Below are 25,394 nucleotides of genomic sequence, written 5' to 3'. Positions count from 1 at the left end.
AACATGCAGGTACCCCATTGCTGTTGCCATTTTTAAATTATGAAATGTACAACTTTGGTGTTCAGCAAGGGCAGCATAAAGCTAAGGAAATATAAGCTATACAATTAAGGGAAAAGTAAGATCTTCACAATATCCCCGTGAGGTACAATAGGTTCAGAGGGTGAGTGCCTAGAGAGCTTTGTAGCTAAGGGCAAAGGGATGGACAACTCTGTCCTGGACACCAGCCCGCCAGTTCTGCTGTGGTAGAAGCACTTTTGACAATCAGAAGCCAGAGGAGAGACATTTGCAGCTCACTGAGGCCCTCCATCCATGTATATTTGGAAGTAAGGCCCACAGAGTTCAAAAAGGCTTGCTCCCAAGAAAGTCTGCAGAGGATTGCATTCTTAGATCTGGACCCTAGTGCAGCTCACAAGCCACTAAACATCAAGCTCATGTAGATTCCAGTTGTCCCTATACTACACACCCCCAGTGTATAAGCAACACTATGGTGACTTCAGTTTCTTTATGCCTACCCAGCGTTATCCCACTGAGCCCCATAGGGTTATGTTGCAATGAATGAGTTGGGGATTACAGCCTGCATCTGTAGTCTAACAGACGGAAAGAGAAGTGGAACAATTGGCTATTTTTAAAAGTATTTTACAAACAAGAATGCATTGTCTGTGCCCTAAAAGCATATTCTTTTGCGAGGCTACATGGAATTTAGACCCACCCATGTCAGTGGTGCTGATCCCCTAGCAAGTGTGCATTGCAGTCTCCAAGCACACTTCCCGACAGGGCCTTACACAGGGAGCCAGTGGCAGAGAGCTCAAGCCTACTCATTTTGTGGTAGTCCTATCACCCTCATAAGAACAGCCTCCAGGATCAGGCCAATGGCCCTTCTCATCCAGCACCCTGTTTTCACAGTGGCCAACCAGATGTCTATGGGAGGCCCAAAAGCAGAATCTGAGTACCACAGCAGTTGGTTTACTCTAGAAGTAGTAGCTGAATCCACTTTGAGATGCTCTAGCGATTAGTAATTGAAATTTTACTGAGTTGCAGCCAACTAAGTCCTACTCCAAGCAGATTCATTGAAGAGTCTTGTGGCATCTTCAAGGCTAACAAATTCACTGTGACATAAGCTTTCAAGGACAGGGGATCCACTTCACATGCCACCCAGCAGGAATTTGCTATATTCAGAAGTTGTGAATTGAAGCATAACAGCATTCTGACTTTAAGTGATTTATTTTTTATTTGCAGGGGCAGAAATATAATTTATGAACCGAAAGTCACATGGAACCCATTGGAGGCTCAAAAATGACACTGTTAACCAGATGAAATATCCTCTTCAGCTGTGAGTGAATTGATCCATCTATTACGAATTAACCAAGAGCGAGAGGCGTCATCCAGATAAGGTTCTTCCTTGCCACCAAGTTGAAAAGCTAATCTCTTACATATACTTCTGGTGAGCATGGAGAACACATTTGCATGAAATGTGTCCAACTAAAATAATTAAGCATAAGAAGTGGTGCTCTTGGGGGGGCCATATATATAATAAGCACCGCCATATTACAGTAACTTCCCCTAAACCCCCAGAATAGAACAGACTACCAAAATGAAACAAAAAACAGTACAATCCTCTGCATGTTTATTGTTAATGATAATTAATTAATTTTTATAACTCCTCCCAAAGGAGCTCAGCTTACCATCTGCTAGGAATACAAAGGATTAAAGCCCCTTACACAAACACACACACACACACACATGGCCGAAAGCTTCAGAATAAGAAAGAGAAACACTTAGCACACAAATAACATGTGGAATTTACACCCAGAAGATGTTGTGATGGCCACCAACTTTGGGAAAAGTATATATGTATGTATGTGTATATATATATATATACATATACATATACATATATATATATATATATATATATATATATATATATATATATATGGAGGACATATAAAACTAAAATACAATGAGTGATAAGTGCTTAAGGGACACCAGGAATCTATTCAGAAGAAATGGCTTTTGGAAGGCCAGGTTCCAGGAAGGAGCAACAAGGAGAGGCCAGACAGAGCATCAAGAACCATCCAGCTGGCCATGGTCAAACACAGAACGGACTTTTGGTCTCATTTGGCTGTCCTTATTAGGCCAGTGGATTGTGTGTTAACTGATGCCGCAGCCTCCAAGTTCATTTATGGTACACCCAAAAGCGCTGTCAGGGTTAAGTTGCATCGCCCCAGATGGATAATGAAGCCCGTTTAGAACCACATTGCCTGGTTGTGGTGAATACACTGCGCCGATATAAATGCAAGCCATAAATAGGATACTTTCTGTGCGCTGAACTACATCCAAAAGCTCAGCCTATAATATTTAGACAGAAAGTTAGCAGCTTAACAGGATACACTGCAACACAGTCGCTCTTAACTGAGTTTGGAATTGGGCTAAGTACTAACAATTAATCCTGCGTGCTCCCAGCATCCACAGTAGATTTTGTCCTAATCATCACATATATGTGTAAATAAGTCCCACTTCTTTGAAAAGAACCAGGTTCCAGGTAAGTGGATGTAGATTTTTTGTCCTCAAAGGGGTTATAAACTGGTGTCAGAGTTTGCCACCATAGATGTAGTAACAAATTGCATTTAAAAAATAAATATTAGTAATATTACTGCTGCTAAGACTATTTGCAGATGATTCCCCCCCCCCTTTTTAATTGTTTTTATTAAGGATTTTCTTGGGTTATGATTTCTATGCCAGTCTACTCAGAAGCAGGGCCTAAATTCAATTAGTTGGCTCCCACTGAACTGCAGTTCATGCTCCATGCCATTTACAAGGAAAAAAGTCGTGCCGAATTTGGTGAGCCATTATTGGACCCAGATCTTTGGAAGGAAAACCCAAGTGTTATAATCTAGCGGTTCATAGTTTTTCTTCTTTACTGGAACACTCTTGAATTATTTGTCCTCTCTCCCCTGCCCGTAATGGTTTGGATAATTCGGATCTGTGAAAGCTCTCCCCAAAATTACACTACTATCCTAATAGCCACTTGCCACCCTAATGACAATTTTGAGGGAGAAAACCAAAAGCACTAAATCCACTTCCACGAAGGTGGCATTAAAATACAGACTTTCAAACCAACCCCAAAACCTCATCCCAGATATAAAAGCAACATTCTGCTAGAACATTTCAGAGAGCTAGCAATGAGTTAAGAGTGCTGGACTAGGAATTGCCCGAGGTGAGGGTGGACTGTGTTCAAATTCCACTCAGCCAAAAAACTACTTTAGTGACCTTGGAAATGGGTGCTTAACCTATGGCTCTTTTTAAAGTTTCAAAAAGTAAATAAAGAAATAAAGTAGTTGAAGGATGAGGAGGTGAAGAAACATAGAATAAGTACAGTCCTCTGAATGTTTACATGGAAGCAAATAATTAAGCTGTTGTCCAAAAATAAATAAATTGGAAAAATGCTTAAAATGAAAATAGTAGAAACCCTTTGGAAGAGTTCAGTAGGAAATCCAGATCTCTGATCCATCACATATTCAAAATATATATATAGGAAGCCCCCATGCCCTGCAAATTAACACTGCAGTTGGAGGGCACCAGTATTTTAATTTCACTAAAACAATTTTATGCAATACAAAATAGCAGCAAACTTTCTTACGTAGTTAGCGGGTTTTGGCTGTTGAAACACAGGGACCAAAGCAGGACGAGTTACTACGGAAGGCCGACTTAAACCTACACCTATAACCTTTTACTCCAAAGTAAGCCTCTGGTCTTAAGCAGCTCGTGTGGCTGCGACCTCGGTTGCAGTCCCATTCACTCGGAAGTAAAGGCTGTCGCGGAAATTAAATGGGATTTCCAGTGCGCCAACCTCGCTTTGAGAGGATCTCTCGAACAGATTTAAGTTTATTTCCAACGAGCTGTAGGATCGGTAACCAACTTCGGTGCCCTACGCAGGTTTCCTTGCGGAAACAAGAATTCCCCCGATTAGTTTCGAGGATTAGAATCCCACTGACTTCAGAAGAACTTACTTCCGAGTAAAGCATAGCTTGGCTCCATGTTTACTAGGAAGTAAAATAAAAATTCGAGGAAGAAGCTGAACACACTGAATTCCGACTCAGAATTAAGCGGTTCACGATAGCATGATTTACTCCGAAGTCAGTCCAGCTGCGCTTAACTCCGAATTAAAACTCGAACAGGATTTGCAAGATCAGATTGCAATGTTTTGGGGTTGTTGCTGTTTTGTTTTGGTGTTGTTGTTTTTTGCACGGATACATGCAAAGGTTCTAAAGAAGAAAAAGCCATTAATGCGAAAATGGGACGTAAAAATCTCCAATGTATTTGGCTTTTAGGATTCGGGTGGACCCAAGGAGAGCAAGTTCAGTAAAGGGGATCGGTGGCGGCGGCGAGATAGATCCCCTGCAAGATCTATCTAATAGGGAAAAGGAATGTGCTTCCTAGGCCCATCCTATATAACCAATCCTCTCGTTAAACAGCGCGGAGGGGCGCGTCATTTCCCTATCTGTTCTGCTGTAGGAAAACATTATCTGAACAGGGTTCCCCCACCCTTACAAAAAAGAAAGAGATAAAAAAAGATGGGGAAATTAATCAGGAAACTCGTAAATCACAGACACGGTTATCAATAGTGGGTCTTTGCAAAGCTAATAGAGTCTCTCCCCCCCCCCCCACCGTTCCCTTTTCCACTTCTCCGAGTGTGGCATTATCTGGGAAGATAAGCCCAGCTTGCACGAGAGATAATTTAGAGAGTGGGATACTTACGATGGAGCAGGCAAACTTCTGAGTTGAGACGATCCGAAACAAAGTATAAGAATTAAAAAAAAAAAAAAAATCCAAAAGGGGGAAAAATCCCAGGAAAAAAGGGAAAGGGTTTGCGCGTGTAAAGGGAGTCTAATCCCAGTATCTCCCCACCCCACCCTCTAAAAAAAAAATAAAAATGCAAAAGGGGTTCTAGCTCAGCAGCCCATTCCTTTGAAGCGCGGCTCTGCTGCGTCGCCGCTGCTCCGGCTGCGCCTCTTATCTCTGATCCGCTGCGCTGATAGCTGCTGGGGACCCGGCTTGCCTATCGCGCCTGGGAGACGAGCTCCTCTCTCGCCTAATCTCGGCCTTAAAGTGATTCCCTTCATCTGCGGCTCGGCCCCTTTACGGCGGGGGGGGGGGGAGAGGGGGGCCGTGTCACGTGACCGCCCCCCCACCTCCTGGCAAGCTGGAGAAAGAGAGAGGCTTATAGGGCCAGGTTGGGTGGCGACCATTTAAAAAAGGAGGAGGAAGAAAAGTTAGGGAGATTTCCCTGCCCCGAAACCAGAAAGTAACTTAAGGGAATTTTTTAATTTCTATTTCTATTTTTTTAAAAGCAGGGTATGGATTTCTCTTGCGTTGCCAAGGCCTCTTGATTTCTCCCTCGATTATTTCCTTTCCAGAGCTGACTCGTCGGCTGGCAGAGAAAATCGTGCGTGCATGTGAATATACATGAAAGCACATCTCCACCCGCCTCGCCCAAAGTAGCGCGAGAACTGTAGTTTGTTCAGGGTGCCCGGATTGGTAGCGGGGGGGGGGACTATAGTTCCCAGATGTCTTCCTTTTAGGGGAGAAATTGGCTTTTAAATGTCTGGTGTGCGTGGAGGTTACTTGATAGACTGGATTGCCAATCGGCTACCTCCCCACCACAAATGGAGGGAGGAAAAGACCTAGTTACGGTTTTGATAGCATTTTTAAGACGGATTGCTTCGGAATTGTGGCCTCTGATGTCACCTCCAGCTTCGATGAGAATCAATTTCTATAATTAAAACTGCGGTTGGGCGGAATTTGAAGGCTATAACCCTTAAACACCTTTGCATGGGAATAAATCCCTTGGGCTTCTAGTTGAGTCAACAACGCAGGCAGAGTCGTGCTACGTTTATTACTTCTGGGAAATCTCATTTAACATCAGTGGGACTTTTAGAGTGGGTTTTTCTCTCTCTCCAATCTCTCAGAAGTCCCCTCCCCCCATTATTTTTCTCTGTTCTGACCGTTCACCCCTATTTTGCCGACATCTCCCCCCTCCCTTTATGCAATCCTTTCTTGTCGACCTTTTCCCTTAGGTTCTAAGTTTTTCGTATCGTTAAATCCCAGTTATTCCGTATTCACTTCCCGTCTAAATTCTCTGGAACTGACATGCATCTATATATCTATATCTCTGCAAATTCTCTGGGTCTAAGACAACTAAACCATTCCCCACGCTTAAAAAAGTGACTCGAATTAAACCGGCTTTAATTGTGAGAGAGCAGCCTTGCTATCATTCATTTGAAACCTTAAAAAAATGTATGTAGTAATATATGAAGGATTTTCTCACCCAGGAAATCAATTCAAAATTATCAGCGGCATGACGTTTCGGCTTAAGCAGAAAGGTTTGCTTCGGATACCGACCAGGTCTAGGCTCACATTGTTGCATATTCATATGTAACATCCACTAGGTTGATTAAAACTTATCTTCCCCCTTAAGGGGACCATCCTTGCCTTGGGGTTTTTTTTCGAAGACCCATAAAAAGGGGGGGGGGGGAGAGAGAAAGCGGTATCTAGCACCAGCTGACAAACTCTGAAAACCGAGCTTTCTCCCACCGCAGAAGAAAACCCTCACACTTACCCCTGAACTTGCAACTTTTAGGATGCATTAAAACCGACCGACCGCGTTGCAGTTGTGCCGCTGGGCTGTAAAGCGAGCTTATCAGTTTCACGAAACTGTCCCGAAACCTCATTGAGCGAGTTTGCTCGCTTGTTCCACGCCGAACTGGAACCGACCGCAGCCGAAATTTGAAGTAGAGAGGATGCAACGCTTCTTCCCCTTGGCCGTTAAAAGTCAGGGAAAGAAGACGATTCGCGAAAGAGCTCGTGAATTTTCAAGCTCCAGGACAGGGTGACTTTTTAAAAAAGTATATTTCTGCCTCGGGCACAACAGTGTTGAGCAGAAATACTGTGGTTTCAAAACGATCTCGCCCCCTCCCCCAATCCCTGATGGCGCTACTAGGTCAAAGTTTGAGGGGAAGACCTTTAAAAAGAAAATAAAAAAGCGAATCTGGTTTCTGGCTGATAGCGAGGAATTTGTCAGATTTGGCCGGGCTTCGAATCAACCCAGCCAACCACATCATCGTAAGCTAATATTACACTACATAGCTTGATATATTTCCATTAAGCAGTTAATCTTTTCCTTTCTGATTGAAAGAGGCTTTTCCACTGCTGATTCTAGTCCGATTCTACCTATTCTGTATGCAGTCTCGAGTCTTGTTAAGTTTAAATGGAGTCTGCTCCCCAAATAACCGTGCGTAAAGCCTATAGCCACAACAACACATTCCCAACTATCTTTACTTGGAAGTAGGTTCTTTCAATGGGATCGCCACACTTACTTAGGAGTAAGCCCCATTAAAAAACAAACTCTCGGAGGTAGGATTGGATTGTTTACTTCCAGAGAGTGGTGGCTGCTAGCTGGAAAACTTGGGTTGGATTTTGCGCTGTTTCCAAATACATCCGCATAGGTGAGATTTACTGGCTCTGGCGATTTTGAGATTAGCGTAAAAATGTAAGTAGATGCACCAAACCCGAAGCCTATTCATTTCTGATTTGCATTATAAAAACGGCAATCAAAGCCTCGTGGATTTCAATCCGAGCTGAAGCTTCAAATACTTTCGGGGTGGGCGACAGAAAAATGGTTGTGGGTTGCACCCTGAGCAGGCCCTAAATTCATAAGTGTTCCTGCTTTTATGTGGTCTAAACACAAGCACCTGTTGCTCTCTGGCAGCTCTTTGCAGGAAAGACGGAATGCTAGGAGTGATAATTAAGGGCGAAACCAGTTTCTTTGGACTTCCGAAGGGACCTTAATTTGCAAATCTCTTGCGCTAGAATTGGTTTCAGCAGAAGGTTCCAGGTTCGGGGTCCGGCATCTGCGGGTACAGCTGGGATAGTCTCTCTACCTGGAGAGTCGCTGCCAGCCAGTGTAGACAACACTGAACTAGAGGTGGCATCTTCTATTCTCCACGGCATGCCCTCGAATCATGTCCTAAATAACGACTCCCTGCTCAGTTGCTTAAAGGACAAAGTGAATTGGATGTGACTTAAAAGGGGATCAGGAAAACGCGCAATTCTTTCCAGAGCAGCCCTGACTCGAACCAGTATTGCTCAGTATTCCATCGGATGTGGAGGGTCATTTATCAAAGTAGGCTCCACCTTTAAAGAAAAGATTTGTGAACCAAGGAGGCCTCCGAAGTTCAAAGAAACTCGTCTTCATCTGGCTGCCACTTATTTTAAGCTAATGAGCGAGGAGCCTTAAAACTGAAAGCCACAGGTTGGTCTTATTGATCTAAAAATCGAAGTGACTTCGGTTTAACTAGCTTGTGACTTCGAAGTGACTTCGAATCAGAAAGATGCCCTGACTTTCTGAATGTTCGTTGAACCTCCTCTCTCGCTGCAGAACAAATTAGGAAACCGAGAACCTCTCAACCGCCGAGGAAAGCGAGGTCTCCAGCACCATAGATCCAGCTAAAAGAAGCGAATAAAGAGGAAACCAAGCGTGCGCCCACCTCCCCACTCCGGAACAAATGCTCTCTGCTATGAGCAGTTGCCTGTCAGACAGTAATTCAACAGGTGTGGCTTCTCATGGCTACCTTGTCCGCAGTTAAAAATAACAGCCCTGCTTTTAGGGCTGAAAAAAGAGATGGTCAAGTACCATTACTTTTGCAAATGGAAGCTGCCCCCACCCCCAAAACCAATTTGTCTTTGAACGCATTCAGCACCTTTGTGTTGACGAGCCTCAAGCAGTAACGTAGATGGAGACAGTTGTCCCTTGGACAACTTAGTTTTAGTCTTTATTTTCCCACTGGGTTTTAGTGTCGATTATTACTATTTTTTAAATTGGGACCCGCCTTGAAAGACGGTGGCGGCGGAGAGGCGAGATCTAAACTCCCAGGGTGTTCAGCGGGACAGACCTAACTGCAGCCTAACCTCTCTGGGTTTAGGTTGTTGTAGTCTTAGACATACTTTCCCGGGAGTAAATCGCATTGCAATTGGTGGACTTACTTCCGAGTAGACCTGCTTAGGCTTGCGCGGCGGAGCCGAAAGTGATTTCCTGAGACGGAGATTGCAGGAAAGGTTCTGAAGAGACCTTATTGTATTTTTCTAAAACCAGACTCTTTGCCCTGAACAGGTATTACGGTGGAGATGTAGAATCCCAAGATACTTCCCGTCCGTATCTTTCGTCTTCAATGTCCGGAAATTATTTATAATTTCCTCAGCTCTTAACTATTCCTAATTCCTCTCCCTTCTCTGATGAATTTGTATATATATTATTTCCTGCAACCACGTTCACTCACAGAAATAAAACATCCAGAGACAAATGATCAAACACAAGAAAGCGAGAGTCATAAAGGGCGTTTGAATTTCCCTTGGGCTACATTTTCCTGCTCACTTGCTTCCGAGTAAACCCCATCGGAGGCCGACGGGGGTCTTACTTCGGCGTAAATAAGCATGCATGAACACCCAGCTACATCTCCATTCTCCCTTTATTATGGTTTTATTAAACGGACTGCGATTGCATCGTCCTTGGCTACTTTTATTTGAAATAAGAATCTCTAAGAGTGGCCTTATTTTGCTGGTTGATAATCTGCTTTTTAGAAGACGGTGGGCAGAAGGTAGATCTCGGGATAATTTGCAGCAGAACCGCAAGGATTTAGCAAGACCCCCAGCAAAATGACCCCTTCTCCCTGCCCTAAACGCCCCTGCTGAAATGGACGTTTGGACGGAAAAGGACTTCGCAGAAGGACTTAGTTCTGGAACTCAGAACAAATTCCTGGGCTCAGAATCCTTCAATTCTCTAGCTTTTCGTTCGGGCTCTGACTGGTGCACCTTTCACTTCCAGCCAAAATAAAAGTCGATCCCACAAACCCAGAGTCTCCTGGTTCTTTAAAATAATTTTTAAAAGACTTCAAAGCACGAAAAAGCAACCAGCAGTCTCTCAAGATAACAAGAGCAACATAACAGATCCACGGGTGGATGTCTTGCAATGCATATGGAGAAATGATCGCGTAGAGAAATACGGGGGCAACGGTGTCCTTTGGGATGGGGAAAAGCCCTTATCGCTTCTTGGCTAATGTATCTGGTCAGTTTTCCCCTCTGCAAAATGGGGAGAAAATGGCCTGCGACGCCTAGTTTTGCAGCAGCCCGATCTTACGCACCTGCAGCCAAGTTCAGTTTCCCGCTACTCAATGGGATTTACTCCCAGGTAACTGCGCATGATAGATTTCTTGCAGTTCCTGCATGCAATGTCGGGGGCTTCAACCTTAGAGATGGGGTATGCCCCCTCCCCTCCCCTTTTTAGATTTACTAATATTGTGGCAGAACGTGGAATTATTCCCCCCCCCCCCCAGTCCTGGTGGCGTTCAGTGGGGAACAAAGATCCTCGCTCCAAAGGAAATCCTATTGAGTTCAGTGGATGATGATTTCGATTATATATTTATATCCCACCCTTTTTCATTGACAGGGACTCAAGGCAGCTTACAGATCAAATGAGAACAGTTAAAAACCCCAATCCTTTAAAAAAACCAATTAAACAAATTCCAGAATGAAACTATATTTATATATAGTTTTATAATTACATAAAAATAGTTTTAATTCTATTGCTATTTAAGTGTTTATTTATTTATCCATCCAGATTAAGGGTGCTTTGTAGGTCTACAGCTCAAAATGCATTTTGGTATGGTAGGCACCAATTAATTTAACCCATGGGTAGGCAAACTAAGGCCTGGGGGCCCGATGCAGCCCAATTGCCTTCTAAATCCGGCCCATGGACAGTCTGGGAATCCGTGTGTTTTTACATGAGTAGAATGTGTCCTTTTATTTAAAATGCATCTCTGGGTTATTTGTGGAACATAGAAATTCGTTCATTTTCCCCCCTTTTCAAAATATAGTCCAGCCCCCCACAAGGTCTGAGGGATAGTGGACCGGCCCCCTGCTGAAAAAGTTTGCTGACCCCTTTAACCAGTAAATCACTTCAATGGAGGTTCATGTTGTTGTATTTAGCCCTTTCTGAAACAAATACAAGCACTTCCAAATTAAAATAGAAAACAACGGTTTGACTCAAGAGAGGGGGAACAGGGGCCGAGGTGGATGCCCACAGGATGGTACTGCAGTGATACCGCAGGAGCTGTTCTCCCCAACCCTCGATAAGCTGAGCCACTTCTAAGACTACACCACCAAAAGGAGCTTCTGACTAAAGGAAGACATTATGACTTCTGGACCAAAAAGGCTTCCCCCTTCAGTAAAGCCCCCCTCTTGGTTTTATTTCATATACAGCCTGCTGAAAAGTCCTGCTGAACTCAAAAGCTTGCTTTCTCCCCTTGTGACATTTGGGGTTGTGCTATATTAATTATTGTGTCTTTTTAGTTGCATTTGTTTTAGTTTATGTTGTGATCCACCTTGAGTTCCTCACTGGGAGACAGGTGGACTAATGATTGACTGAATGGGCTTCAGAGTTTTCCAAATCATAAGCGGAAGTTGGACCATCCAATTGTTAATGGAACATATGTCCCCCCTCTCCTTAGTACACAATGGAATTAATTTCTCTCTCTATATAAGATCCAAAATAAAGAGACATAAAATTAACAGCAACCACCCTCCCCAACAAACTCCAATAAGCAATACCCCAACCCCAAAGGCTTCCGTTACAAGAGCCATTTCCCAGCATTCCATCTCACTCTGCCTACATTCTGTCACATTCTAGTGTGACCAGGAAACAGAACCTTGGGTGTTGCGATGCAAATGAAGAGGTAAAGTTATGCAGATAAGAGCAGGGTTGGTTCTTAATGGTTCACCAGGTTAGGTTCCCAGCCAACAGGGTCTCAGAATCCTTCACCTTCCTCTTCACAGAACCTTCTTTACAAAATATGAGCCATCTAATGGCATGCAATCCACCAGTCTGAAAGATGGACCTTTGGTGAATAAATCACCAGCATCATCCTTTTGCACCAGGGTTTATTTATTTATTTATTGTTTTGCCTTGTTCCCCTGAGGTGGAAACTGTGAGTCTGGACTGTACTACTTTAGAACACTTGAAAACTGTGTTCAGGGAAGACAATCTTACTCAGCTACGAGTGATCACCAAAGAAGAAGAAGACCACTTCAGTTCACATGACTGAACTCTCCTCCATACCAAAATATTCCCTGCACATGGAAAACAAGCGTGTCAGGAGGAAGGCAAGACTGGAACCATTCTCTTTGGCAGTTAGTTTTCAGTGTGGAGGGGATTTTTGAATGGTGTAATTATGTGAGCCTCTACCTGCAATCTTGAAATCGTTCAGCTCAGACATCTGAGGAAGAACTATGCCCAAGGTTATCCCAAACCCACTAGGTTTACTCAGGGCCGGCCCACCTATGAGGCAAGATGAGGCAACTGCCTGAGGCAGCAGGAAGGCTGTCATTGCCTAGTAACAGTAATGGCTGCAACACACACCTTGAAGGCCAGATCCGCCACCTGTTCCGTAGGCTCCTCATGCTGCGTCTTGGTGAATAGGAGGCATTGCAGGTCTCCTTCCACCCTTGTTGCCAATTTAGATCTTTATTCCCTGCTTGTTTCTGATGTAAATCTCCACTCCCCATTTTGTGGCTCTCCTTAGGTTCCAAAAAGTTTTGGGCCAGCCCTGGATTTGCTGTAGAAGCTGTGATTTATGCAGTGGAAGCTGCTTTCTCTAAGCAGCCCTATTAGGACAGTCCTTGTGTAGCTTAAAAGGAAGCGGGTGGCACTATGGGTTAAACCACAGAGCCTAGGGCTTGCTGATCAGAAGGTTGGCAGTTCGAATCCCCACAACGGGTGAGCTCCCGTTGCTCGGTCCCTGCTCCTGCCAACCTAGCAGTTCGAAAGCACAAAGTGCAAGTAGATAAATAGGTACTGCTCCAGCAGGAAGGTAAACGGCATTTCCATGTGCTGCTCTGGTTCTCCAGAAGCGGCTTAGTCATGCTGGCCACATGACCCAGAAGCTGCCTGTGGACAAACGCTGGCTCCCTCGGCCTGAAAGCAAGATGAGCATCGCAACTCCAGAGTCGTCCGCGACTGGACCTAATGGTCAGGGGTCCCTTTACCTTTGTATAGCTTAAGTTGACGTCCCAATGGCAAGGTTACAAGGCAGGGGTTGGGAATTTGGCCTGATTTCACGTCAGTGGGTAGAAAGCAAAGGGAGAGATGGATGGCAGTGTGTATGGGGGGGGGGACTGAGGGAGGGGGGCAAAATGGATGAAGCGATGGGAGGATGAGGAGGGGGAGGGGGACGAGGAGGGGGAAGTCCTCTGTAATGAATTAGTCCAGACCTCTGGCAAGAGTAATCTTTGCCCAAAAGGCCAGGAAAGGGACAGAAGAAAAGAGAGGAAAGGGTGTGGTAGAAAATGTGTGTGAGAGAAGGGTGTGGAAGAAAGAAAGAAAAACAGGTGGAGAAAGAGAGGGTGAGGGGAAGAAGGTTGCTGCTGTGAGAACAGGGTGCTGGACTAGGTGGGCCATTCTCTCTTTTTATGTTGTTACGCATAAAGAGAGGATTAAGTGACAGGAGGAGAGAGGAGAAGAGCACTTTTGACTCTAGCCCTGCCCACCATTTGCCTTGGTCTGCCAGCAAGTGGCCCCTGAAAGATTACTCTCAAGGGAATGTGGCCCTGGGCAGGAAAACAAAAGCTGCCCCACCCCTGCTCTAGGTGCATAATCTATCTGGAAATAAATGGGGCTTAAGGGAATGCCTGCCACTCTCATTATCCTCTTGCAAGATTTATTTACAGTTAAGCAGTATGCAAATGTTGTTCAATAAATAAATCTGGCAGGGGCTTGTTCACCCAAAACAGTTCAGATGGTTTCCTGTGCCTATGCTACCTCCTGCAAAAACCTGTGACTTAATAAAATGTGGCCCTAGTTCCAGCCAATATCTTATGTCTTGGCTCTTTATTCCTATCTCTGTCTGCAAAGCCACACTGGTTGCTCAGCTTCCCTTCATTTCAAGTGGATTGGATCAGACCTGCAAGAATTGTCAGTGACTATTATTTAGTCCTAAATACTCCCATGGAAAGAGGGGAGAATCAAGCTCCTTCCTTCTGTCATCTCCAGAAAAGTAGGAATGACCCAGGCACCTGATGCTTGTCAGAAAACAGAGCGATGGGGTGAGGGACTTTAGTTCACCTTTTCTGGCTTGACACGACTGCAGAGAAGCTAGTAAAGCAATTATCAGGATATCTGCCCTGTAGTCATTTCATCTCTCATTGCCTTGCTAGGTCATAAGTCACTGGCCCAGTACCAACCACCTTGGATCTGAGGATCAGATGATGAATCCTTCTTGGTGGTGCTGACATTGGGGGCTGCGACCAGCCACAGGGCCTTTTTGGTGGTGCTTCTCCTTTTGTGGGATGCCCTCCCTTGAGAGGTGCATCTGCCTCCCTCTTTAGTGACTTTCAGGAGATATTTAAAAACATTCTGGTTTACCCAGGCATTTGATGGTTGAAGAACATTGTTCCTGCCAATGCTGAGATCACCATTTGAGAATGGTTTTAGCTGTTTTCCAGAATGTTTTAAACTGTTTTTAGTTGCTGTGGTTTAATGCTTCATCATCACTCTGTCTGCTGCCCTTGGACCCTTCAGGAGGAAGGGTGGGAGAAAAATTGAATGAGTTAATAGAGCAATAAGAACATAGGAACCTACTGGATCAGGGGAATGGCCCACTAGCCCAGTGTTCTGTTTTCACAGTGGCCAACCAGAGGCCTATGAGAAGCAGCAATTGAATGCAGCAGTGCTCTGTCCATCTGCGATTCCTGGCAACTGGTATTCAGAAGCATACAGGAGTGGAACATAGTCATCATTGATAGAAGCTGCTTATCCACCATGAATTGATTGACCTATCTTCCTTCAGAGTCATCCAAGTTTGTGGCCATCACTACCACTTGTGGAAGTGAATTCCAATAGTGTCACTATGGGCTATGTGAATAAATGCTTTCTTCTATCTGCCCTGAATCTTCCAGCCGTCAGCTTCATTTCAGTACATTTCCGAGCACAATTCAAAGTGCTGGTGCTAACCTTTAAAGCCCTAAACGGCCTCGGTTCATTATATCTGAAGGCGTGTCTCCACCCCCATCGTTCTACTCGGACACTGAGGTCCAGCGCCGAGGGCCTTCTGGCAGTTCCCTCACTGCGAGAAGCCAAGTTACAGGGAACCAGGCAGAGGGCCTTCTCAGTAGTGGCGCCCTTCCTGTGGAACTCCCTTCCACCAGATGTCAAAGAGAACAACAACTACCAGACTTTTAGAAGACATCTGAAGGCAGACCTGTTTAGGGAAGCTTTTAATGTTTGATGGATTACTGCATTTTAATATTTTGTTGGAAGCCACCCAGAGTGGCTGGGGAAGCCCAGTCAGATGGGTGGGGTATAAAAATATATATATTATTATTGTTATTATTATTGGATGTCCACAAATTCCAGTGTTATGGGAGGTGTGGTGGCAGAAATCTCTATGCACTTTCTCGATACCATGCATAATTTCAAATACTTCTATCACATTGCCTCTGACTCACCTTTCCTCTAAACCAGAAAGTCTCCTGATCTCTGGATTATCTTATCTGTGGTTTGCTGGAAAGCACAGGAGGGGAGAACTCTGTTGTGCTTGAGTTCTACTTGAGGGTTTCCCCAGGCATCTAGTTGACCATTATGAGAAGATGATGCTGGAGTCTGGACTGGATGGGCCATTGGCTTGATTCAGCAGAGTCTTTTACGTTCTCCTTCAAAACAAGCCAAGCTTGCCAGCTTGCTCTCCTGAGAGAGGGCTACTATAGCACAACCAGGTGCCTTCATCTACCCCAGCTGCAACAAAACATGTCGCTCCCTACAGCCAAAGCAGGGGCTGCAACCTTCCAACAGCTTGACCTCACCCCCAAAGGCACACTCCTCCACTGTCTCTTGACCTCACCCCCAAAGGCACACTCCTCCACAGGTCCCAGCCAGGTCCCAGCTTCTCCCTTCACAGTGAAGGGGAAAGCTGCGCTTACAGTGTAATTCTATACCCACCTACTGTAACTATGAAGTACTGTAGCATCACTAAACTCAATGGGACTCATTTCTGAGCTAACAGCATTCCACAACCACAGAGCATTCCCAGTCCCAACTGGGTAGTTTTTCTGGGTCCCCCTCCTTCATTTTTCCCACCCTTTCAACCCCCCCCCACTTCTGAGTATGTTGGGATTCTTTCAGTCTGTGCAGGAGTGATGCCATTTTTCTGTACAATGAGTACATGCTTCCTTTGAACACTGGAAATATAATTATAATGCGTCAGACATTAAAGTTCTATTTTTAGCTATTGTGCTTTTAATGGACATTAATAGGCCGGCCCGCCATTCATTTCCCTAACGGGTTATAAGAACTGCCTTGCTGCACCTCAGACCAAAGGCGCTTCCAATCCAATATTATATATCAGGTGTGGGCAATGGTTGGTCCTCCAACTACAGCTCCCATCATCCTTTGTCATTGACTGTGTTATTGGAGCTGATGAAAGTTGTAGTTTGGCAACCTCGGCAGCGGTTCTCAACCTGTGGCTCCTCAGATGTTGTTGGACTACAACTCCCATCATCCCTGAGCTCTGGCCTTGCTAGGTAGGGATGATGGGTGTTGTAGTCCAACAACATCTGGGGACCCTGCTTGGAGGGACAAAGTTTTTTAAACTGATGTACACAGACGACAATAAATCTTGACAGCTATAGTGCACTGTCAACTCTAGTAGAAATTCACTGATCTTCAAAAGCACAGCCTCTCTTGTCTATATTGCAGAAGAATCTTGCGAGTCACTTTTGAATATAAGACTTCGTGGGTGTAGATAAAGGGAAGCATTTAAACAGAAACATTAAGAATACAGCAAGCTGGTGGCAGCGGAGCAGATCTCAGAAGGAATAGCCTCTGGGACGACCCAGAAAGCCAGATGATTCCAGGGACCGAGCCTCTGCAAACACTTGTTGGAAGTGAAACGAAATCAAATCCCCAAACCACATTTTATTTGCAAGGGGGAAATTCCTTTGGATTGCCAAAACACAACTGCATGCATTGCCAGGACACAATTACATGCGGTAACATGGATAAGCCAGATTTTTTTGAGTGCGTGTGTGCGGAGATAAGAAAAAATAAATAAACGAGTGCAGGATCCAAATGTAGGATAGTTCATTCTCCCCCCTCTTTATCTTGCTCCTCTTACAAAAAAGCATGGCCAGATAAAGGACCGTAATTACCCTAGCATTATTTTCCAGCGCACGGCCAGAAGTACTCCGAGCGCTGGGTATTAATAATTCGCAGCTGGGCTGAATGCAAAGGTTGAGGGGGGGAGGGGAGAGTAGATTTAGGAGGGTTGAGCTGTCCAGGTAAGTTTTCTTCCAGGACCCTGCGACAGACAGAGCGGCGCCCTTTAGACGCCCCACGCCTAATCCATCCCCTCCCCACACGTTTCGCTTTTGATTTGTGGACCTTTCGCCCTAACAAAGACACGTGGCGTCCTTAGCAGGGGTTGAGAATGGGAATCGGTGGCTTTCCACTAAATCCGGGGCTGTTTGTCGGCGGCGGGGAGGGGCCGAATCAAAGGGAAAACAGGCCTGGCATTAGGAAGAGACCTGGGTTCGAATCCTGTCTTTTTCGTGGACCCGGAGAACCTTGCGCACATCACTCCTTCCCAGATGCCTTTCTCTGCCCGCAAAATGGAAACATTTCAGAGATTGAGTCTCTCAATCCCGAATCTGTTTTTAACAGGGGTATTAGCAGGGGTGCCAACTTTAATAAAATATTGAGGGGGTGGGTGGGCAGGTAAGCCCCGCCCCGCAAATTGATCACACGACGAGGCGCACGCACACCATTTAAATGGCAATGCCTATTAACTTGGGGAGCGGCACCCTCAAATATTTTAGGGGGGGGTGGCAAAAACCCCTCGGCCCCTAGCAGTTGGTTCCTATGGGGCTGAGCGTTTAAAACTGTGGCTCCCAAACTCCACCCCCCCCCAACTTGGTTCCAATGCCTTTTACCCTGCCCTATAAAAAGCATTTTTCAAAGCAGTAAGAATTAATTTCACATTGATTCAGACTCCAGTTTAAAGTTATTTAGTTTGATTAGTTCAAGAAAACTGATGAACTTGATCCAATGATTCCAGCTTTTCAAAATCTGATGGTCATTTACAAGGACATAGTCAAGGGACTACAAGAAGATCAAACCTCTCCATTCTGAAGAAAATCAGCTCTGAGTGCTCACTGGAAGGACAGATCCTGAAGCTGAGGCTCCAATACTTTGGCCACCTCATGAGAAGAGAAGACTCCCTGGAAAAGACCCTGATGTTGGGAAAGATGGAGGGCACAAGGAGAAGGGGATAACAGAGGACGAGATGGTTGGACAGTGTTCTCGAAGCTACCAGCATGAGTTTGACCAAACTGCGGGAGGCAGTGGAAGACAGGAGTGCCTGGCGTGCTCTCGTCCATGGGGTCACGAAGAGTCGGACATGACTAAAGGACTAAACAACAACAAAAGTCAAGGGGGGCAGCTCCCCACCTAAATCAAGCAAAATCAATACAAATCTAAGGTTCTGTCCACCTATCAACAATCATTTACACCTCCAGTGACACCCTGCCACACTCTGCGCTTAAGAAGCATAGTCTGTGATAATTCTTACTATGTTTACATATTTATAACATTCGAATGACTTCTTCCTCCGAAGAGCTGAGTCTCCGTCTCTGCTTTATCCTCACGCCAACCCTGTAAGGCTAAGAGACATCAGCGCACCTAAGGTCACCTAAGCTTTGCGTCTGAGTGGGGATTTTGCAGCTAAGTCCTCTGCTGTTGGGACGCGGGTGGCGCTGTGGATGAAACCACAGAGCCTAGGATTTGTTGATCAGAAGGTCCTTGGTTCGAATTCCCATGACAGGGTGAGCTCCCGTCCCTGCTCCTGCCAACCTAGCAGTTCGAAAGCACATCAAAGTGCAAGTAGATAAATAGGTACCCTCTGGCGGGAAGGTAAACGGTGTTTCTGTGCGCTGCTCTGGTTCGTCAGAAGCAGCCTAGTCATGCTGTCCACATGACCCGGAAGCTTGTCTGTGGACAAACGCCGGCTCCCTCAGCCAATAAAGCGAGATGAGCACTGCAACCTCAGAGTCGGCCAGGACTGAACTAATGGTCAGGGGTCCCTTTACCTTTTTACCCCTGCTGTAATGGCAATGCACTAATCACTATACCAGACTGTACTTGTGGCATGCTTTAAGGGGCATCTTGACCCAGAAGTAATCCCCACTGCATTCAGGGGTTCTTACTTCTAAGTAAGTAGGTATAGCATTGTGGGTTTAGGGTGTTCAACACAGTGCGTGCTGAAAGTGTTGGAATACAACTCAGCTTGCACTGGAAGCTCATGCGTCTGCCTGGGAGAATGCAGAGAGAAAAAGACCAAAGTTCCCTACCCTGTCCTTTCTGAACTCACCTGTGCTGTTCATTTCCTCAGGTGCTAGCCTTATGTACTCTCAGGGTTGTTAACCTCATTTCCTAACTCCTTTTTCAGCCTCACCTTGGGAGAAGAGACATATTTGTGCGTGTCTCTGGCATGAGATGCCATAGCACGCATGACTCGAAGCATCTCCAACGAAGTTAGACAGAACTAGGAATCCCTCCCCCATTCCTCCCACCCCATTTCGCAATTAGTTTTTTTAAAAAATTAACTTGCAATTAGTTTCTTGATTCAGGAAGCCCCAGGAAGGGGCTTGATTGATTCAGGGGGCTCTCTCGCCCCGACTCTCTTATTTTTAATTTCAATACTGTGTCATTTAAATGGGATTGCTTTGGCGTATATTTTAATAAGGGGTGATTCTATTTTTATGTTGCAACGGGATGGATTTTATTTCGCGTTAATTTTAATTGTGTATTTTAATTAATGCACGTGTGATTTGTTTTTATACTTGTGAACTGCTGAGAAGCCTATTCTGCACTCGGTAGGATATGAAGAAAGAAAGAAAGAAAGAAAGAAAGAAAGAAAGAAAGAAAGAAAGAAAGAACATTAGTAAATCAAATCTCCATTCCTCCACGATCTTACTATGCCAAAGCGACTTATTCTCTCACCACCCCTTTCCTTCTGCGATATGGTAATGATCATGCTGACCTTTATTTGAGCATTTACCCTGTTTAAGTACCATAAAGTATTTATTTTAACCCTTACTCCGCATTTCCTGGACCGTGCACAGTCCCAAATAGAAGCCGACCCCTCTGATTCTTCTTTTATTTCATTGAGGAGGGTGGCCTCGAGAGAACTTCTCCCCTCAAAGCGCCAAGAGTTCTGCCTGTGAATTTCCCCTTAAAAGCTGCTCTAGAGCTTCTACTGGTGGAGAGCTGGGGGTCCCATCATCTCAGCCCCAGCCAGCATACCCAATGGTCAGGGAGGATGGGAGCTGGGAGTTCAGCAGCACCTGGAAAACTACAGGTCCCCTGTCCCTCCGCTCCGACCTTCTCCTCCACGTAGTATGAAAACCATGGGAGTCAGCCCAAGAGGATTCCTTCTACCTGCATTGCAGTGTATTGCATTTGCAGACGAGGTCGCGCTGCTGCATGGCTTTTCCCTCCCAAGAAGGGGACCTTTCACAACCACCTTTCTGTGTATCTCTCTGAAAGGGGTGCCAACTTGAATAAAATATTTTTGGGGGGATGTTTCCAGGTAAGCCCCGCCCCGCACAACTGATCGCATGACAACGGTGCGTGCACACCATTTGAGTGGCAATGCTCATCTGCTTGGAGGGGGCAGCTCCCTCAAATATTTTATTGGGGGTGGAGGCGAAGACCCCTCGGCCCCTAGGAGTTGGCTGATGCTTCGGCTGTCGGAGATTCACGGGGTGGCGACTTTCCACCTCTATTCCTTGAAGTCTCAGTCCATTGAAATGGAAGCGATGCCCAGCGGAGTCGCTTCTAATGAAATATAACATACATTCAGCATCAGGTATTTTCTTGTGATCCTCACCAGAAACACCTGACTGTCCGTCGTTGGAAACAGAAAACTGGGTTAGACGAAACTTCGCTATTTGAGCTAGCGGTACTTATCATAGGTTCCCAATGTTACATACACTGTGTATATATATTTGCAAATGATAATACTTTATAAAAAGGCTAGAAATTGTCCATTCTCCCTCAAATAACTGGAACTTCCAGGAAACCGTCGCGCTGTTCCTTTCCAGGTTTCGGGGCATTTGCTTTCTGAAAAACGGCCGTTCCGGTCCATCCGACTTATTTCACATGGAAGAGATTTAAGGGTGTTTTTCCCACGTCTCAGGACGTGCGTTGCCCGACTCGGAAGTAAGCTCCTTTTTCTTTAATGAGGCTTGCTCACAATTAAATGTGGAGCAGGATCGCAGTCTTAAAAGTACTTCATTTTGGCTGGGTCTTGTTCCGCCTTTATCCCGCTTAATTAAACCTGCCTAAAGTAAGTTTCAAATCTGGCTGCCAAAACCTGAGCACGGACAACCTTCCCTAAAGCTGGAAATCCAGTTTCATAGCTGAAAAATCACGCAGGACCTCAAAGGACCTCAAATTCAAAATGCAGATCCTTGATATCTCCTGATTTTTTTCCTGATTGCTATGCTCTTAGGTAGTTCGGGATTCTGGGAACTTAAGTGACAATTTTCTGCCTGTCTTAATTACTCCCTTGTCATGGTAGAATTATGTGTATTGGATATGTGCAGAATGTCTGTGAATTATGAGCCATCTTCGAACATCAGACGATTGTTCCGTATGCAACTCATGGACACATATCGTCTATTTTAAAGTATGCCGCTAGAATAGCTTAATGCAGTTTAAAGTGATTTTTAGATCTAAATTTTAAAGATGCACGCCATCTTTAAAATAAATACTATACACCCATTCATATCAAGACTTTTTGTGTCAGCTACATCTGTACCCTTACACGGCGATGTGTTTCCCATCTGGGTAGCATTATTAACTTGACAAGGTAAGCAAAATAGAAAATGCTTCTTAAAAACACACACGATCATTTTGTGTTTATATGATTCCGTACAGATTTTTATTTTTAGTTTTAATGGGCTGCGTGCGCGCTCGTGTGATTTACTAGCAATTTCCAGAGGGCAATACATCTGTTAGTATTTGCGGTGCCACAAAGCTCATTTTTATGTGTTCGCTGCAGCCTCTCTGGAAAACGTACAAAATAGTTTTCTATTGTTCGTAGATTCCCACTGACAAGTTAAGGTGATCGGGATCGCTCTGCGTTAAGCGTTCAGATCAAATCAATCATTATTTACAGCTTTCAGCAACGGTTAAATAATGTTTAATATCTGGTTAGTGTTAAAAGGGATCGAAGCGCAGCATTTAACCGAAGTCGAGTTAGCAACTCAATTCTTCATTAGGTTGTTAAATTATGCTTTAATGAACTGTATTCATTAAGGATGGGGTGTCAGTCGATTTTATATCTCGATGAGGCGATTTGTCTGCCATATATTTGTCTGTCCATCTATTTGCGCAAGAGATCTAAAACCCTTTTCCCCTGGAGTTGTCCAATCTATAGTCAGTGAAAACCGGCTCCGATGCAAGCTGAGATCTATCGAGTAAACCGATCACTCCCTCCTCCCCCGGCGCTAATAGAATACAATAATAAAAAATAAAAAATATTTCGATGAAACGCCTTGAGATTTGTTTTCTTCAAAGGCACTGATGATCTCTCAAATGATTAAAAACAACCAGGAAGCGCTTTGCGGGGGGCACAGCTGCCCAGCTCTTCAGGCGCAATCCCAGACTACTGGGATTTACTTTCGAGTAATAAGCTTGTTTGACACCAACTCACGCACTTTGTTTAGAAGATCGACTCCGGGGGATAAATTGCGAATGACACGGATTGGAACTGGGTTGGAATTATTGTAGGGAAAAGAAAATCTGCTCTCCATAAGGGACAGCGAAGGACTTAGGGCCCCGCGATCTCAGGCTGTATGGACGCTATTACATTGAAAACACATTATTTGCCTCAAACAGTTCTGGGACTTATAGTTTGGAAAGGGTGCTGGGAATTATAGCTCTGTGGGCGGGAAAACTACAGCTCCCAAGATTCCTTGATGGAAATAATGTGCTTTAAATGTATGCATAGGCACCAACCACATATTTCGGCTTAGCCTGTTTGGGGATCGGGCTGATAATCAGGTTAACCTAGGAATGTCTTTCCTTCCAAATAAGATGTACGAGCAGGCAAACCGTTTTCGAGGGCGGCTGCTGAATTATTTCTTGCCTCTTCCCTTGCCTTGCATAACCGACCCCGCCCCACCCCGAAATGCAACCTGGTTAAAGCGACTAACTTTGATTAAAACCCGCAGGCCGCTTAAAACTTGGCGATCCCCTTAAATCACGGAAGTTGCAGTTACTTATTTTATGTTTTTCAGCTGTTAGCTCAACGCGAAACAATTTCAGCGGGTCTCGTTTCGCGGTGTAATTGACTTAAGATCGTAGCCTTGCAAAAGCCCTGAAACGGCCAAGACGACTGCACTGCTGCGAAATTAACATTTAGGATCCCAGAGTGCGTGTTCTATATAGTGCACACCTGACGATCGAAACGTCAGTTTCATAACCTGATGGTCGTTCAGTTCAGGAAGCAAACCTTTCCTTCGAAAGCCCAGAGAAGATTCAAATCCACACCCACACCCACACACCCCGCCTCTCTACCTGTCCAGAGTAGTTTTTCTCTAGGCGTTTTGGGTCCGGATTCCAAGCGCCTCTTGCAAGGAACAAGCGAGGAGGCGCTTCCGCCAGGCGCGCAGCAACAGAAAAAAGAGAGAAGATTGCTGGGGGTTGGGGAGAGAGACATGCATCTTATTTGGAAAGTAGGAGAGATTATTTTGGAAGGTGGAAGGCAGTGAAAGATCGGAGAAGAGAGACCTAGACAGAGGGATCGAGAGAGGGAGCCCGAAGGGAGTGGGAAGGCAGAGATGTTATGCGAAGTGAAAAGGAACAGCCTCACCGGCTGGTTGGAAGGAAAGGAAGATAAGAAGGGTCGGCGGGGAGGAGGCCGAAGAGGCATCTCGGGAAGCCGGAGAAACCCGTCTCTGGAAAGGGTTAAGCAAACAGATCGCCCTGCAGGGGAATAATATTATTTGCCTTGCTTGACTCCGGCTGGCGGGGATTCCCTTTGGGTGAGCAAATTCCAAACCGGGCTCAGTCCTCCAAACGGGTTTCCTCAACCTCCACCCGCAGGACAAGAGGGAGTCTTAACGCAGGGATCACTTTCTCAGGATTTCCTGTCAATAATAAATTTATTCATTGTGATTCCTGCATTGCAAAAGGGTTGGACTAGATAACTCCTTGGGTTCTTTCCAGCTCTACGGTTCGATGATCTTTTAGTTTGTTGTTGTTGTTTAGTCGTTTAGTCGTGTCCGACTCTTTGTGACCCCATGGACCAGAGCACGCCAGGCACTCCTGTCTTCCACTGCCTCCCGCAGTTTGGTCAAACTCATGCTGGTAGCTTTGAGAATACTGTCCAACCATCTCGTCCTCTGTCGTCCCCTTCTCCTTGTCCCCTCAATCTTTCCCAACATCAAGGTCTTTTCCAGGAAGTCTTCTCTTCTCATGAGGTGGCCAAAGTATTGGAGCCTCAGCTTCAGGATCTGTCCTTCCAGTGAGCACTCAGGGCTGATTTCCTTCAGAATGGAGAGGTTTGATCTTCTTGCAGTCCACGGGACTCTCAAGAGTCTCCTCCAACACCATAATTCAAAAGCATCAATTCTTCGGTGATCAGCCTTCTTTATGGTCTAGCTCTCACTTCCATACATCACTACTGGGAAAACCATAGCTTTAACTATCCTTTAGTTAGCACACCTTAAACATTAAGGTCTGCAGGCCGGAGGAAGTTAAGCGTGTCTAAGGTCCTAAGATCCTAAGCGCACGTGCCGAATAGCCAGCCTCAATGGAGGCCTAGGTTAGGGCTCCTCTGAAATCCATGGCGCAATCCTACCCATGCTTACTCAGAATCCAGGGCCATTCATTTTAACGGGAATAACTCCTCAGTATGTAGCATCGCTTCCCCCAATGCCTGATACCCTAAAAGGCCTGTTTACGCAGAAGTAAGTCTCGCTGAGTTCGAGGGAGCTCTCATGTAAGTGGGCCTAGGATCACAGCCTAAGGAATTTACCCCACGTTTATTTCAATGGAATTGAAACGCAGTTAACCCTCGCTGGATGGAGTCGAGTTAGTGGCGTGCAGTTCCATAAAGTCAATAAATCTATCGCGAAAATGGCAAGGGGTGGTGCGGTTTTTTGGGGAGGGATGACCCACCTGACATTTCTAAATATGAGATGGGGAGGATGATTGAGGAAAAGAACTTGTGGTCTTGGGAGCGGGGCACAAAACAAACTCACCCACAATTTTGCTAATTAGAATA

The 25,394-nt window shown here is 45.2% G+C and overlaps 1 protein-coding gene across 3 annotated transcripts in view; it reads right to left on the bottom strand.

Moving 5' to 3' along the window:
- GATA5 (GATA binding protein 5) overlaps positions 1 to 23,970 on the bottom strand; it is a 55,639-nt gene extending 31,669 nt beyond the window's left edge. The window contains exon 1 of one of the 3 annotated variants that reach the window (XM_083744581.1): positions 23,684 to 23,970. The gene's annotated coding sequence lies outside the window, so the exon portion shown is untranslated. Of the gene's footprint in view, positions 1 to 4,758; positions 5,544 to 6,328; positions 7,213 to 23,683 lie in introns of those variants that run through there. The other 2 variants (XM_083744582.1, XM_083744580.1) reach the window with 2 other exon arrangements.
- Positions 23,971 to 25,394: the final 1,424 nt, after the last annotated feature.

This window comes from Podarcis gaigeae (genome assembly GCF_964106915.1).
Source record: "Podarcis gaigeae genome assembly, chromosome: 6".
Classification (NCBI taxonomy): domain Eukaryota; kingdom Metazoa; phylum Chordata; class Lepidosauria; order Squamata; family Lacertidae; genus Podarcis; species Podarcis gaigeae.
Note: the sequence above shows the minus strand (reverse complement) of the source record. Positions and strands in the feature narration are given on the sequence as shown.